Below are 7,077 nucleotides of genomic sequence, written 5' to 3' on the forward strand. Positions count from 1 at the left end.
TTCGCTGCTGCTGCTTTTATGAAGCGTCTTTAGAGAAACTCCATCATTTGCAGGAGAAGTTCTGGCAGGCTGTCCCAGCTTAATATTTCTAGATTATATAGTCTGCAAGCAATGGATATACTGTGAATAAGGAATAACAACAGTGTTCTTGCTTTAAGTCTTATCTATATTAAAATGCATGACGGTTAATGGGCATATTTAATATTTAATTAAATATTAAAAATATTTAAGTTATTCATATAGATGTATCTTGTTTGTTTCAGCTGGTTTACTACCTGAATGCATAAACAATTACAACTCTTTAGAAGATGCGACCAGACATGCAGTATTTCACAGTTAGCTTGCACTATATGAAGATGCCTTTTAAACAAGAGTGGTATTCTGAGCTCATGAAAATAACAGGGAAACTTCCGCTAAGCCAATCCAGGGTTCAGCCCTAGGGACATATTGTTAACAAAGCCCTCAAAGCACTTTCTGAGCATGTGGGGCTTTGGTTTAAAGATATATGAACACAACTGATAATAAAGCAGCTTGGAATTTACTCTACAAAATAGCCTAACCCAAACTTAGGGCTACATTAACTTCCCTGGTTTTGTTACTAAAACAATTTACATGATGATTTGGTTTCATTTCTGCCAAAACCAGCAGTCAATCTGCATCAACAGTGCATCATCACTGCAGTTTCACTCTGAGCCTCCAAAAACTTATATTGGAGACTATAGAGCTGGTCAGCTGGGCTGCTCCATATCTACATTAACACTGGTACATGTACCCATCCTACATCAATGTTATTTTCCTCATTCTGGTAGACAGATGTTTGTCTTTGTCAATGCATTGCTTTACTCTTGCAGCATTAGAGCTGAATGATTCCTGGAATTTCATTCACTTATCTTTTCCTCAACTATTATTGGTTAAAAAATCCAAACCCATTTTCATTCAATGCCTTAACAGAACTATTATCTGACAATTTGCTCTTACATATAGTCTCTTAGAAAGACAAGACCTTTACATTGTTCTTTGCTTTGGCTCTGAACTTGGAATTTTTATGAATCAGATTTTTCCTCCTACTCATTTTGAGGCATTCAGCTTCTTTTCAACTGCCCCAAAATCTGAACATCTGCACACAGGGCATTTTCAGTGAGGGTGAATTGTTTCCATGCCAGTTCACATCTGGTACTCAGTATAAGATCCATATGTTTATCCAGGGCCTCCAGAGGCTTGTACAGTAGTGGCTATAAGTTTGCCTTTTAATTTGATTTTGTCGTTTGGCTGGTTAGTAGGTTGTCAGTCTGTCTAAATGCAGCAGGGCAGTTATAACTGTTCAGTCATCATATTCTAGTTGTCAATTCATAATCCAGTGGAATATCAGTCATATTTCAACAATTTAAAACTATATCAGTCATTTCCTACATCCTCTTAAATTGTCAAATGCATTGCTTGAGTACCTTCAATTTAATATTATTTCTTGCATGTACATTTGTACATAGGATTGTTGCCAAAGCTCTGGAGAGCAGAGTCCTTCTAATCTTTATTTACCTCACTAACCTGTCTAGGTATGAAAAACAGTGTAATTGCGGCATGGCCTTGGGTGACCTACCAATATCGTAAGTAACAAGGCAGCTAGAGATAGAACTTCCTCAGAGCAAAGTGTCATATCTTTTAAACACAGAGATGTCAGTTCCAGCATCAATTAAACTGACATGCCAAAGAGCATAAAATATGCCATATACAGATTTATTTCCCCTTCCAAAAAGTGAGACTAGGATTGCTACAATTTGCCACCTGCTATGTTTCTTACCTCCTTCTATGGAGGTGTGTTTAGCATGATAGAAGTACACAGTCGTGGCAACAACCAGTAAAACTACTTTGGGAGTAAGGATAATTTAGATTATCATGTGCAGAATCATATATCCCAAGCAGCATTCCGAAAACAAGATAAACTCTTGTAAAAGCCTTCTGAAGCAACCTCTAGCATATAAAGCCACAGATAATGTGTTAACTTGCATATGACACTTATCTAAGCTCTCCTGTGTGTGACTTTCATATACCTAGATAGAAAACACTGGGAAAGCAGTCTCTGCCCTGATCTTATCATTTGAGTAATTGCTGATGATAAAATTCAAGTTATCTTGTTAACCTGTACTTGGTTTAGCCACAAAAGAGAGAATCAGTCCCTGTCAAAACTTACCCCTTACTTAAAGTTGAAATTAAGCTGCAAGCTAATTAATGTGAGGTTTCATTTTACTATCTATTGACATATTCTTTGATCCTCCCCATATTTTTCTTTTTGATTGATTGAAGCTTTTATTCTTACACTGTCAACAGACCCTTTGGTGAGAAACTTCTATTTACATCTGCAACTGACTTAATTCTCACATCTTCCCAGCAGTTTCTCTTTGACCTGCATTTCTGAGTCTAATAGTTGAGTTTCCATCAAAAGTGTTTCAGTTGCTGTATCTGTGGCAGTTTCCAGGACTCCGTTCAGGGAACACAATTCCTGAAAGTTCACTTAGAATTATTAGTTTTTCAGTAAGTACCACATATGCTGGGTCTCTGAAATTACAGCGTGATCTAGTGTGATTCCTATTCTATTTCCATGTATTAAGCATTTAAATGTCAAGATTTGGCATGGCTTTTTGTGTGTTTTGTTTGGAATCACACATTAAATACATTGTAGTGTGGGTGGGGGTTTTGTGAGTTCATTATATAGGAGGACTACAGATTTTCTGTAGAAAAGTCCAACAACTCTGGATTAACATATTAAAAGCTAAAGTTTTCTGAAGCTCACGTTTAAAAAAGGGGCTCATGGCAAAGATCGAGTTTCTCTGAGGACAAAAGGGACAAGAACTTTTCTACAGCTCAACTCAAGCACCTTCATTTCTTCAAACAATTACAAATGTGATGAAGACATTCAAAATGAAGGGCACAGACCAACCATTAAGCCAGATAAGGTCTCTTCCGAGTGCTGTGTGAGCTTCCTGAGCGACAACAGTCCATCTTCTACACAGAGACTCCATGAGTCCTTTTCCTACCTGTGGAGTCTTTGGTGCTACATGGAATTTATTCAGGTTTCAACAAAGAGGAATAATACTGCCTTGCTTTTTTTCAGCAGACGCTTCCCTTGATTTTGATCTACTCTTATATGAATAAAGTTCTTGTTTTAAACTTTGCCCTTAAAACTAAGTGGATGTTATCCAGAACTTACTGGGTTTTACCTTGCAAACCTTATTTTTAGTTCCTTGTATGAGATGTCTTTTTCTGTAATAAATGCCTTTACTGTTAGTACATTTCTGGGCTTGCAGTTAAATCATCTTAAGAGATGTCCTACCTTTCTAGACCAAACCAATATATTGGGCCTAGGCTTTTCATAACGCTTTCAAAACAATTCTGGTATTTTCAGTCCACTATCTAAACACCGAAGACAAACACTACTGCTAAAAAGCCACCAAGCAAAAATAAATCATTACTGAAAATCAGGAAATAAATTTCATTGTAGAAGAGTAATGAAAAATATACTAAAACATCACTAAAAGAACTCCAGGAAACAACTCATGAGCACACATTTCTACTAAGCAATAACAACTAATAATTATTACTTGTTGTTCACCATGTGAATGCAGAAGATAGGTGACTCTGGTGCAAACCATCCTGTGCACTCACTTTTCACTCTCTACACTAACTCAAGACACATAAGCAACCTGCTGGCTGAGAGCTGAGCATTATGGGTGCATTAAGATTCCCTGAGGGCCAAGTTACTTGAGTGCTGTGCTCCTGGAATACATTTGAACAGCTCTGTACAAAAGCAGTCCCCAGCCAAGCACAAGAATGAGAATCACAAGTGGCTGCTCTGTCAATCTCCCACACATACTGCATTCACAGCTATACATCAAAATGCTTGCATTGCTATGCAAGATCTTAGCTCTTCCCTTTGCCATGCTTCAGTACAGTTGTTCCCTTAAAGTTTATTTTCTCTTAGTTCCTTGCTTATAAAAACAGGGCAGCACTAGATACTAACATGCAGAAAACCAAACAGAAACAGAGAGCTACCACTCCAGCAGCAATATAATCCTGCCATCCTAAATATACTCAGTACTCTTCCAACCTGCTCTCGCGCCTTTACCCGGGAAGCTGCAGCTACTCCCTTTCTCCAGCTGCAACACTATGTAGCCTCTGTTTATAAGAGACTGGGAAAACACAAAGTGGGAGTTGAACTTCTGCTTTCCAAGTAGGGAGGGAAAAGTACCTTATCTAATAATTTCCATAGCGTGTTACTGCTGATCGACACCAAATCAGGCTGAAAGTAAAGAATATTAACTGAAAAAATGAATTAATAACTCTTGCAGATGAAATTAACTCAGCATCCAGTAAAGTTTATTCATGTAAGTGAATGAAATTGCATCTGCATTTGGAGTACAGTGATAGAGCTGTGGGATCCAAACCTTCCCATCTATGCGTGAAGTAGTTTTATCTGTCTCGGTTCTACAGCATTTGTGTATTCTCACTCCTCTCATGGAAAACCTGGGTTTGGTGGGCTGGACAGAGAGTGCGAAGGAGAACCTGGAAGCATGAAAAAAGAAAGAAGTAAAGTTTGGATGTAACCACAGAAGTGCAGGTCTCTTCCATGCCAGATGCCCTTGAATCCCACTGAATGTGCTCACTAGCTTGAGGCCAAAATAAAGAACCACAGCTACCCAGAACACCGGCTGCAGGGTTGTTATTCTCAGCAACACCCTGAATAGCACACTTCAGCTCTTTCCCAACGTGATACAATAGCACTCCCTGATAACTAGTGACATTGTCTGTCCTGGTGGCCTCAATGGTTAAGTAACTTTTTAAAAAGATTGACCAAAAGTTCATATTCACCTAGTCAGCATTACTTTTTTGTTCCAAAGTTATATTTAAGTTCTCAGAAGCTAAGCTAGATGTGTAGTAGTCTTTAGTTAACTACTAACAGTCTCTATAGACAGACTTGTGTTTAAAGGTGTGAGGAAAACAGTGTAATACTGATACAACTTTCCTTGAGACTGAGCTCCAAGTATACAGGTACTTATTTCCCCTCTAAAAAAACAGGATTTACTTTGTAAGTACTCCTGTGCTGAGATATAGTAATTTGGAGGACTGGAAGCTGGAAAGTAGTTGTGGTTATAGAGGTACTACAGGCAACGAAGAAATACATGTTAACTATCAAATGAAGAAACATTTCAGAAAGTGCTATTTATGCATACTTATTATGCACTTTTTCATACATATCTGAAGAGGTAAAACTTGCTGCAGTTTTGCCTGTCAAGATGACAGGAACACTGGGTACATACCGGCTGCAAAAATCCCTCAGGAAAAAGGGATCCAGAAGTAGCATATGCTTTCAATCTGCAGGAAGCAAATCTGATCTTTTGAATATCAAACACAAATCCCACCAACAGCACATGAAAACAAGAATGGATTTGCCATCTTGAGACATAAATCTGACATACCACAGAGGCACCTTTGCCAGGTACTTCTGCTTTCCCAGCCAGGGGTTTGTTCCAGCCTTGGTTTGCAAACGGTTGTTTCTTCCATTTATCATATTAAACTAGTTTTTGCATTATGTGATTTTCTATATTTATAGCAAAAAAAAAAAAAAAAATACACTACTTGTCATCATCTTTTACTTCATAAATTTTATGAGCTGATAGGAATTTCAGTCAGGTACACTATTTCACTGCTTGTCTTTTTTAGATACTTTATTAGTAACACATTTTCATTGGCTTTGCATACACCTTGTCATTTGCTAACGATGGCCAACTTATTACTATGACTCATATATATATATACAAGATATTATTATTATTTTTTAATAAATGCATGTATAAAATATATAGGGTCTCTATTACCAGGCACGTCAAGGACACAACATTCTCATGCCTCAGCTCATTTCTTCTGACGAAACCATAATGATTTCCATCTGTCTAGAAAGGAATATATATTTTCTTGCTTCTGTGCAAAATAAGTAGAAGTTACTTGCTGTGTTATGCCCTGTGCTCTTTTTAGCCATACTCACTATGAAGCCCCAAATGTGACATCTTGAAGTTGTTGAGGCTTTTTCAGCCAAACATATCTCATCAATGCTCTACACTCTTTAAGTACACATGAACAGTCCAGGGCAGCAGATCTAAACAAATGGCTTAAAAAATTACAAGTCTCTACCAGATAAGGAAAACAGTCTCAAACTGTCAAAACTCCCCTATTTGGCAGTCAGTCCCATGCTTCCAGTGGGCTCATACGCACACTGTGTGTGTGGGTGTGTGTTGCACCGTCCTGTCCCATTCAAGGCTAAAATCTCAACCTTAAGTTCCTCTGTTCACAAGCAGATACCACTCCAATGCCAGAGATTAATTGCCTAATTATCTTGCTTACTCCTGCTTGGAAGATTGCCCTCTGGCTCCTCCTCCTGGTTTTGAAATTTAGAAGGATGAGCCACCAGAAGCAGCAGCGGCTTGTAAACAGTAGGGAGGAAACAGTTATAGATTTTAGGCAATGAACAACTTCCAATGACAAAATTGCTGCTATAAAACATTTGGGAGCCTTTCTCACACATAATAAAATACTTTTTACCTTCTGTCACTTGGCCCAGGCTATCACTGAGCTCAAGATCAACTCCTGATCACCTAAAGATGCTCTTCATTTGGTTGCTATCTAGTCTCAGTTCAGAAGATTGTTCCAGTGCATCCCAACGCATCCCAGGAAGTCCCTGGGTATAAGTGAAGAACCTACATGTAAGGTCCTTAGAACTGTACGGTACATCAACCACTCAAGAAATATTCAGCCACAACAAATGAGATGCTGTAGAGAAATTGAGTAGGAGATAGAAGATCAAGAAACTGGAATACTAAGCAGAGACATTATTATGATAAGCAGGATATGATAAGCAGGATTGTGATAAGCAGAATTATGATAAACAGGATCAAATGCGTAACAGGATATGTTAGAAATAACAGTTTCTGTTTGGAGGGAAGAACAAATAGGTGAACTGTGACAAAGATGAATTCCTAAAAATGCAAGGAAATTAAGATTGAAACAAATCACAGAAAAGGTGGCATC

Source organism: Lathamus discolor, chromosome 13 (genome assembly GCF_037157495.1).
Source record: "Lathamus discolor isolate bLatDis1 chromosome 13, bLatDis1.hap1, whole genome shotgun sequence".
NCBI classification, from domain to species: domain Eukaryota; kingdom Metazoa; phylum Chordata; class Aves; order Psittaciformes; family Psittacidae; genus Lathamus; species Lathamus discolor.